The sequence below is a fragment of the Palaemon carinicauda genome, chromosome 12 (assembly GCF_036898095.1).
Source record: "Palaemon carinicauda isolate YSFRI2023 chromosome 12, ASM3689809v2, whole genome shotgun sequence".
NCBI classification, from domain to species: domain Eukaryota; kingdom Metazoa; phylum Arthropoda; class Malacostraca; order Decapoda; family Palaemonidae; genus Palaemon; species Palaemon carinicauda.
The window spans coordinates 30,195,603-30,205,602 of NC_090736.1; positions in this window are offsets into that span (position 1 = coordinate 30,195,603).

Here is a 10,000-nt window from a genome sequence, read left to right on the forward strand (position 1 = left end):
AGGTCTATCAGGACACCCAAGGTGACTATAGAGGCTACAAAGCCCTCCTAGCAGACCCTGGTGCCCCTCCAAGTAAGAGTAACATCTCCTATATGGCTGATAGGAGCATGGAACCCGAGATGCAGGAATTCCAGAGTAGATCATCTTTATGCCAGATTGAATCTATCAATGATCTCCCTAGATCCTAGCCACCTGACCTAAGTACAGGAGAGAATTCCCTGAGAACATTCCATGGTCAGTTTCAGGGTCATTCACTTTCATGACAGTGGTATCAGCAGACAGGAGTGAGACCAAGAATACCTTGGGAGACAATTGAAGAACAACAATGCTGTCATACGCTAACTAATTTCAGGGTAAATAAATGATCAGGTGAGCTGCGTCCAGCAGATTTCTGTCAAGGACAAATCAAAAGTTAAAGTTTTTGGCAGCAAACAGAAGAATGCACCACCTCAAACTTTTCTGAAGACAGTACCTAGTATTCTATGCTAAACTGGAAAATATGTGCTCCTGTATTAACAAGAACACAATACGGGTACACATGCTCATAACCTGGCTGAAAAGGTGTTTTCTCAGTCATGTACTAGATTACAGGACAATCCAATAGTACTCCAGGATCATCAGTGGCCAAGTACTCATCATCAAGTACAGGAGCTCTCCCTTCCATTTTTTGCCCCAGAAGCACGTCAGTTGGAGGAATGTAATTATAAAGCTCTAGTAGAAGACTAAAGTGCATTCTAGCAAGACATTGAAGAAGCACTTATTGAGGCTCAGTCACATATGGATCATAATAAACTACCAGACAAGTTGGACCAAAATGGACCTGGATTTCCATGTTCAATAGCTTAGAAGCTGCTAATAGTAACTTCAAAATTGGAACAATACCTGAAAACTGCATAGTGTTCATCCGGTTCCTGCTAAATTTGTCCAATTTGAAGGCTAATCGACTGGGGTCTTCCAGAAACTCCCTCCCTGAGCTTGGCTCCATTTAACTTAGAATTGGGTGTACTGAACCTTCATTCCAACAGTACACAACTAGCTCCAAGGATTCTATAAGTTAATCTGGACCACCACAGACCTCCTATCCAGTGTCAATCCAGTAGGCAACTTGGAAGTTGCAGATTTAAAAACAGTCATACAGTTAGTAGATGCTAGCAAGTGGGATAACCAGTCTTCTGCGGCATAATCATCACCTGGATAGTATTTAACAACAAAGTTGAATTCAGACAAGTCCTCCAGTGTTCATGCTATTCGACTGTCCACCACCTTCATGTCTTGAAGATACATCAGGGGATAGTGATCAGAATGGATTATGAAGAACTGGAGGAGTAACAGGTCTTACAGTTAAGAAAGGTGATGGAGTTGTAAGTAATCACCCGATGCTCACTGCATGCTCCAAAGATTCTTGTCACAAGGAAGCACTCTCAATTTGAGTGTCAACAAACATCTCCAGGAGTTAAGCATTAGAAAAGTAGTTTCAGTATGACAGCATGATGTTATCCTTGGCTAGTTCCTTCAGGTACTCAAAGGCACAGTCCACCTCAGCAGCCCATTTCAGTTTCCTGCACACTTTGGTCTTCGTTGTTAAGGTTTGGTTATCTGTGAGCAGTTAAGGAAGAACTTCCTTAGAAAGTTTATCAGTTCCAGAAATCATCATAGTTCACGCACATTAGGGAAGTCCTCCCTTTTTCAGATGTAGCTTTTACATACCAGAACGTCCAACTAGGTGGCCAAGATGTTTAATCTCACCCTGAACTCAAAAACACTTCCCAAGTTTTATGTTGAGTCTGTGCTTCTGGAGAGTAGCCAAAACTTGTTCGACCAGTTTCAGGTGTTCTTCAAAAGAAGCCCAATGATCACGTTGTCATCAGTGTAGACAATGACCTGGTCGTTCGAAAGCTATGCAGGATAGTCTGCATTTTACTCTGGAACACAACAGGTGTATTCTTTCGTCCAGGAAGATGATGGACGGCGAAGCATCTGACAGAACTGGTTCTTCTGAGAAGAATCCAGTTAGTCCAAGATAGACAGTGTCTATCTCTTCTAATATGCCTGGTTATGGCGTCAAATTGCAATAGCGTGCCATCATGTAAAATCAAGGAGCATCCATCAATGCCCCTAGTGAATACCTTCCCCAATAGATCAATCTTCTTGATTTCGGCAGTAGTGGATGCTCCTCTGTCCTGCCTGATAACACAGGAGTGCAATCTGACACCTGTACCAGGCGTATTGGATGAGATAGACCGAATACAAAAGTCAGCCTAAGCCAACGTTATATTATCTCTCTCTCTCTCTCTCTCTCTCTCTCTCTCTCTCTCTCTCTCTCTCTGCTTATATATATACATATATATATATATATATATATATATATATATATATATATATATATATATATATATATATATATATATATATATATATATATATATATATATATGTGTGTGTGTGTGTGTGTGTGTGTATTTAGCTATTTATTTAATCATATATAATGCTTAACATTAGTATCGTAATGGACCCTGACCTGTCAATGAATGTTCTTTAGCCATGAGATCAAATATATTTAGTCGCCTTAATGATTCCCTGCACAAATGTAATACGATACGTTTAATTTTCCAAACGAGTTATGTCAAGTCAGGATGTCGGTTCAACTTACGAATTTTGATCGGAATTCTCTTTGACCGCTTGAAGCAATTTTAACCGGTGATTAATTCCGTATACAGCTGCCAAAATCTTATGTGTTTGAGGTTAAAAAGCCAAGGGACATCAGAAGGGATGTGGTTTACGCTTCATTAACCATTCTTCACAAAACCTATATGCAGAGATTCTACGTTCAGGTAAAATGTATGCTTCGTGGCATTTGTGTCTTTGCTATAATGGGCTATACCATTTAACCTTATTAAAAGTACCATTGCATTTGTGTTATTGCTATAAAGTGTTGTACCTTTTGACCTTATTGAAAGTACCATTGCGCGTTTAAAGCGTTATGAAATAGAATGCTCTTATGACCTTTTCGTTTAATGGATCTAGCTTCATGTAACTTTTCAATCACATAAATGTAATGAAGAAGAACTATTTCTAGTCAAAGCCTTTTTGGAAAAGCTTGTCTATAGCAAAATGTCAACCCACATCGATCTATCTAGCCGATGCCTCATACTTTTCATATTTGGTTGGTTTTCTAAACGAGTTTATTTACTAAACTGTGTCGTGCTGTTTTCATATAGAATATGATCTTAATATCTTTTTCGATTCTCATTTTAACTGTGTAAACTGTCATCAGTATAGTCTGTTTCAAATAATTGTTAATATTAAAAGATTCGAGTCTACTTTAAATATTTTGAGTGCATTCGAATGATTGAAATGGCAACCTCACAGGATTTGATACCCAGTTTTACATTGCGACGTCTTACAACCGTTTCGATCAATAGAATATTAGCTTTAAAAGAAGGCGATAGTTAGGTATCTATATCCTGGCTTTTCATTGCTTTGTCTAATGAAAATTATGCAAAAATGGAATTGTGCCAAGTGATTTAAGTTCATGTTACATGAAATTCTGGAACATGTTTTATCTCTCTCTCTCTCTCTCTCTCTCTCTCTCTCTCTCTCTCTCTCTCTCTCTCTCCTCTCTCTCTCTCTCTCTCCTCTCTCTCTCTCCTCTCTCTCTCTCTCTCTCTCTCTCTCTCTCTCCCCCCCCCCTCTCTCTCTCTCTCTCCTCTCTCTCTCTCTCTCTCTCAGATCACCGGGTATAACTTATAATATATCCAATTTCTGGTTCTTTCTACATATTTTTCTATTCCATCATGTTTATCAACATAGGACTGGGATTATCTTCCTATTGTTCCTTTTAATTTGTATATTCCATTTCAAGATCCGTTTGATCATTAGCTTTTTAATTAATTTGGCCTTGGCCATTATCCCAGAATTAATCCTCCTAACTCCCTTAAAGAATTGTGATTTATTTCTGCAACAACTGAAACATCCTGGTCGTCTATTATTTCACTATATCCTCCCCTCATTCCAACTATGTAATCTCTATTTTCTTTCACATACCCCCTCATTTCCAAATCCTACTTTCCATTTCCATTACTTTTCCTTTCTAAACCCCACACAAAATTCTGCTCATTTGACCAATCGCAATACTGTAGTGTAGCCTATCAAATTCCATTTTAATTCTGATAATTTCTGCAACGTTGATCATATTATTATTATTATTATTATTATTATTATTATTATTATTACTTATTATTATTATTATTATTATTATTTTATTATTATTATTATTCCTAGTTAAGCTACAACCCTAACTGGAAGAGCAAGATGCTATAAGCCCAAGGGCTCCAACAGGGAAAAATAGTCCAGGGAAGAAAGGAAATAAGGAAATAAATAAATGATATAAAATGTAATGAAAAATTAAAATGAAATATTTTAAAAACATTAACAGCACGTACTTTATGTGTTTTTAATTCCTGATATTTTCGCTTAATTTTCCATAAGTTCGGTCAACTGTAAGAGCTGCGTTATATGTATACTTAGCTTGTCGCTCATGAATGGTTGAGGAAAGGGAAGGTGACAATGCCATATATACATAAGGTTAACGTCCAAATGTACACCCATGATAGGATCAGGGAGGGCCAGACAATGGCTGCTGATGACTCAACAGATAGACTTAAAGGCTACCCAAAAACCCCCATTCTTAGCTCACAATGATGGTGAGGCTGCAGACACTACAAGATACTATCGAGGTTGAGCTTCAGTGGGACCCGAACTCCCGTCCAGCATATCGCCAACCAGGGACGTTTCCAATAGACTACCACAACCTAAACTTTGACATAATAAAGAACATCTCCATTCTAGTAATGAGACTTGAATTAGCGCAACAATTCAAGCGGCAGAAAACAAATAAATCAGAGCTTTCCAAATGATTAATCAGAATACTAAGCTAATAATGAAGAGTATCATTCAAGATATATTATTATTATTATTATTATTATTATTATTATTATTTTTATTATTATTATTATTATTATTATTATTATTATTATTACTTGCTAAGCTACATCCCTATATGGAAATGCAGGACGCTATAAGCCCAGGGGCTCCAACAGGGAAAATAGCCAAGTGAGGAATGGAAACAAGAAAAAATTAAATTTTTCAGAAGAGTAACATCACTAGAATAAACATCTCTTATATAAACCAAAAAAACTTTAACAAAACAAGAAGAGAAACAAGAAATAGCAGCGTGCCCGAGTGTACCCTTAAGCAAGAGAAATAAAGTCAATTCTAAATATGACATGAGTACTTTGAATCACTTGACTTTGCAAGGCTTCAGTTCAAAGAAAGCTAAAAACACCTATGGATTATCTAAAGTCTCAGATATGGTAGAGACACAGATTTTTAATTCCATCCATATATGCTTCCGGGCGCAGTCTCTCACAAGACCCATTTGGAATCTCTCCTCAGATTACGCAACACAAGTTCGTTGTCTGAATATGATTTTACTTCTCCTAATGAAGTATTCAAAATGCATTTCCTAACGTGAGCGGAATTATGTTGGTTTGTGTTTGCTAGAATGGGAATAATGATAACTTGCGCAGGGATAACAAAACTTCAGTTTCTGACCTATTAGATATGTTGATTGAAATACTTGTTTTAGAATTTGATGCGTATTTTCGAAATATGGGACGTAACATTAAATACGTACATGCTTACATAACGATTAATTTACGCACATCTATCTATCTATCTATCAATATATATACAGTATATATATATATATATATATATATATATATATATATATATATATATATATATATATATATATATATATATATATATATGTATATATATATATATGTATATATATATATATATATATATATATATATATATATATATATATATATATATATATATATATATATATATATATATATGTGTGTGTGTGTGTGTGTGTGTGTGTGAAAACACACACACACACACACACACACATATATATATATATATATATATATATATATATATATATATATACAAACATATATATATATATATATATATATATATATATATATATATATATATATATATATATATATATATATATATATATATATATATATATATATATATATATATATGAAGTATGTATATGCATATTGACATGGTAAATACGTAAGTCTCTCTCTCTCTCTCTCTCTCTCTCTCTATCTATATATATATATATATATATATATATATATATATATATATATATATATATATATATATATATATATATATATATATATATATATATATATATATATATATATATACGTGTGTCTGTGTCTGTATATGCATATGCTACGCTCCAATAAAAACTCGTAATGCACAAATATGTAATAGTTAGTTATTACATGTTTAAAACACATGACGTAATATGTCATTGTGGATGAAGATGCTAGCGTGAGATTTGCTGTAGTCAGATAAAATCATAACAGGATGTATTTTGCATCCCTCAGCAATGTAACATTTTTCTGAAGCATCAACACAAATGCATACCGTATGAAAGATTGTGTCGTCACCGGATGCAGGTGTCTTCCTAGACGAATGTAAAGTTTACATATTGTCTCCGGGTTGAGAGGATGAATTTTCCCAATTGTTTTTTTCTTTGCTAAAAGTCTTCCTTTTACCTATCAGAAGGCCGTGATATGTGTAGAATTCATCTCCAGCCTCTATAATGCCCCCCCCCCTGGCCATCAACGCCCCCCTTATGTTAATAGAAAAAATACGAAATATCATTAGTAATTTTCTAATTTTTATAGGTTACCCCTTTAAAACTGTTCAAAAACGTTTTCTCATATCAGTGATATCAAAGAAAATGGACTCAGGGGAGACTATGATTTTATATCCAATATTTTCGTCATCAGACAAAAATCGTAATTTCTCGTTTTTTCTTTTTCGGGAGAGGGGTGTATTTCTTTGCTTGTCCTGCTCTTATGCCTTAAGTAATATAATATTTAGATGTTTTAGGCCATTAAGTGACATAATACCTAGAAAAACACAGAAGGTTTTTTCCCTAAATCGAAATTTTAATTTTTGGTGAATATTTATTTATAGGTATCCCTCCATCACCAGCCGGGGTTTCACTAAAGTTAATGCTCGTTTTTTTCTTTCTGTGTGCTTATTTACTGTTCGATTTTGATAAAACTTTGTCTGCTTGTTCCATATGGATAAACAAACATAATGACAGAGCGAATTTCAATTCAAGACATTAGTTTCTCACTGGTCACCAAACAACTTTTAAGTCGCTAGCTCCGATTTTCACATTTTTATTCATAAAATCCTTTATTTTCCCTGTAGGATGATAAAACTTACAGAGGATATGCCTTATTATAGTGCTAATAATGCCTCAAAATTTCATTAGCCTGCCTTGATTAGTGTATTTTTGGCAAATATTTTTACAATTAGCACCCTCTCAACCCAGAGACAACCCTTAAATGCTGAGACAACTAAACATACGATATCTGTGATATCGATATTTTAGGCAGTTCATATCTATACTTCACCTGAATTGGTCATCTGACCAAACCAGCTACACTCCTGTGATTGAGATGTTTAACACTGTTGTTTTTAGAGAATAAACCATTTTAAAGTTACAATGCTGGACTTCAATTCAAGACTCAACATCTCAAACAACACCTACTCAATGTGTGTTAATAACAGTAGCACACTAATAAATACACCTATAAATCTTCACAACCCGGCATTATAAACACGCGAAAAAGTTAGAACGTTAAATCATTGTTATGCTGTAGCCATCAGCTCTTCCACAGCATGAAGTTCAAGTTCTTTCTAAATAATTACATAGTTTGCAAGAGTATTTTTAATGCAAGAGGAAGAACACACACCAAAAAAAAATCAAAATATTGGAAAAAAAAATTACAACAGAAAAAAAATAAAAACTTTTTTCTAGAAAGTGGTGAATAATTTAATAAAAATTTTACAAAACGCCGATTGATTGAATGTTTGACTGATTCTAGGTTTTCTGGAATCCTGATATCAAAGGTCATTGACGCAAATATCATTTGTTATAATATAAATAAAAAATGGAAATTAAACTCAAAACCATAAAAACAAACAGGTCAGTATAAAAGTTAAAACATCAGAACTCAGAAGCAAATTATCTGAAATAATGTGAGCAATTCCTGAACTTCTCCATTAAAAAAGATCATTAATGGAGTAGGTTGGCTAGGGCACCAGCTACCCGTTGAGATACTACCGCCAGAGAGTTATTGGGTCTTTTGACTTTCCAAACAGTGCTACATTGGATTATTTTTTCTGGTTACGGTTAATTTTCCCTTTGCCTACACACACACACACACTGAATAGTCTGGCCTATTCTTTACATATTCTGCTCTGTTTTTATAACCTGACAACACAGATTACCAGACAATTCTTCTTCACTCAAGGGGTTACTGCACAGTAATTATTCAGTGGCAACTTTCTTCTTGGTAAGCGTAGACTCTTTAGCTATGATACGCAGCTCTTCTAGGAGAAGGACACTCCAAAATATAACCATTGTTCTCTAGTCTTGGATGGTGTCATAGCTTCTGTACCATGGTCTTACACTGTCTTGGGTTAGAGTTCTCTTGTTTGAGGGTACACTCGGGCACACTTTTCTATGTTATTTCTCTTCTTCTTGTGTTGTTAAAGTTTCTACTGTTTATATAAGAGATATTTATTTTAATGTTGGTACTGTTGTTGAAATATTTTTTTCTCCATTTTTTCCATCCTCACTGGGCTATTTTCCCTGTTGGAGCCCCTAGGTTTATAGCATCATGCTTTTCTAACTAGGGTTGGAGATTAGCAATTAATAATGATAATAATTGGATTCATGTAAGATTGAACAACGAATACTTACTTGATCATTCATGTCAATATATGTTTCCACTTGGCGGGTGTTGGTTTTACTAGAACGGAGAATAAGAGTTATTCAGTGGCTACTTTCCTCTTAGTAAAGGTAGGAGAGACTCTTTAGCTATGGTAGACAGCTCTTCAAGGAGAACGACACTCCAAAATCAAACCATTGTTTTCTAGTCTTGGGTAGTGCCATAGCCTTTGTATCATGGTCTTTCATTGTCTTGGGTTAGAGATCTCTTGCTTGAGGGTACATTCGGGTACTCTATTCTATCTTGTGTCTTTTCCTCTCGTTATTTTTAAGTTTTTATCCTCTTGTTATTTTAAATTTTTTATAGCTTATAAATAAAAGATTTATTTTAATGTTATTATTGTTCTTAAACTTTTCTTCTAGTTTTACCTTATTTCCTGTCCTTACTGTGCTATTTTCCGTGTTGGAGCCCTTGGGCTCTAGTATTCTGTTTTTCCAAATTGGGATATAGTTTAGCAAATAATAATAATAATAATAATAATAATAATAATAATAATAATAATAATAATAATAATAATAATAATAACTCATCAAAGTACTGGCGATAAAATAAGTAAACAATTTAAAAGTACAGTTTTCTTCAGTATTATCATTATTATTATCAGTATTATTATTATTATTCTTATTATTATTAGCTATGCTATCCCCACAACTGGAAAAGAAAGATGTTGTAAACCCAATCTCTCCGCCAGGTAAGATAGCCCACCAGGGAAAGGATAGAAGAAAACAAATAGAATTGTGTGCCTTAAGTGTACCCATAAGCAAACGAACTTTAACCCAAAACAGTGGAAGACCATGGTACAGAGGCCATGGCACTACCCAAGACTAGAAACCAATGGTTTGATTCTTGAGTGACATTTTATTAGAAGAAATGATTACCACAGGTAGTCTCTTCTACCCTTACCAAGTGGAAAGTAATTACTGAACAATTACAGTTCAGTAGTTAACCTTTAAATTAATACGATTTTTCCGGTTTTAGTATGTTTTCAGGTGTGTGAGGGAACAGGAGAACGTGTAAAGAATAAGCCATACTATTCTGTGTATGTGTAGGCAAAGGAAAATAAGCCGTATCCA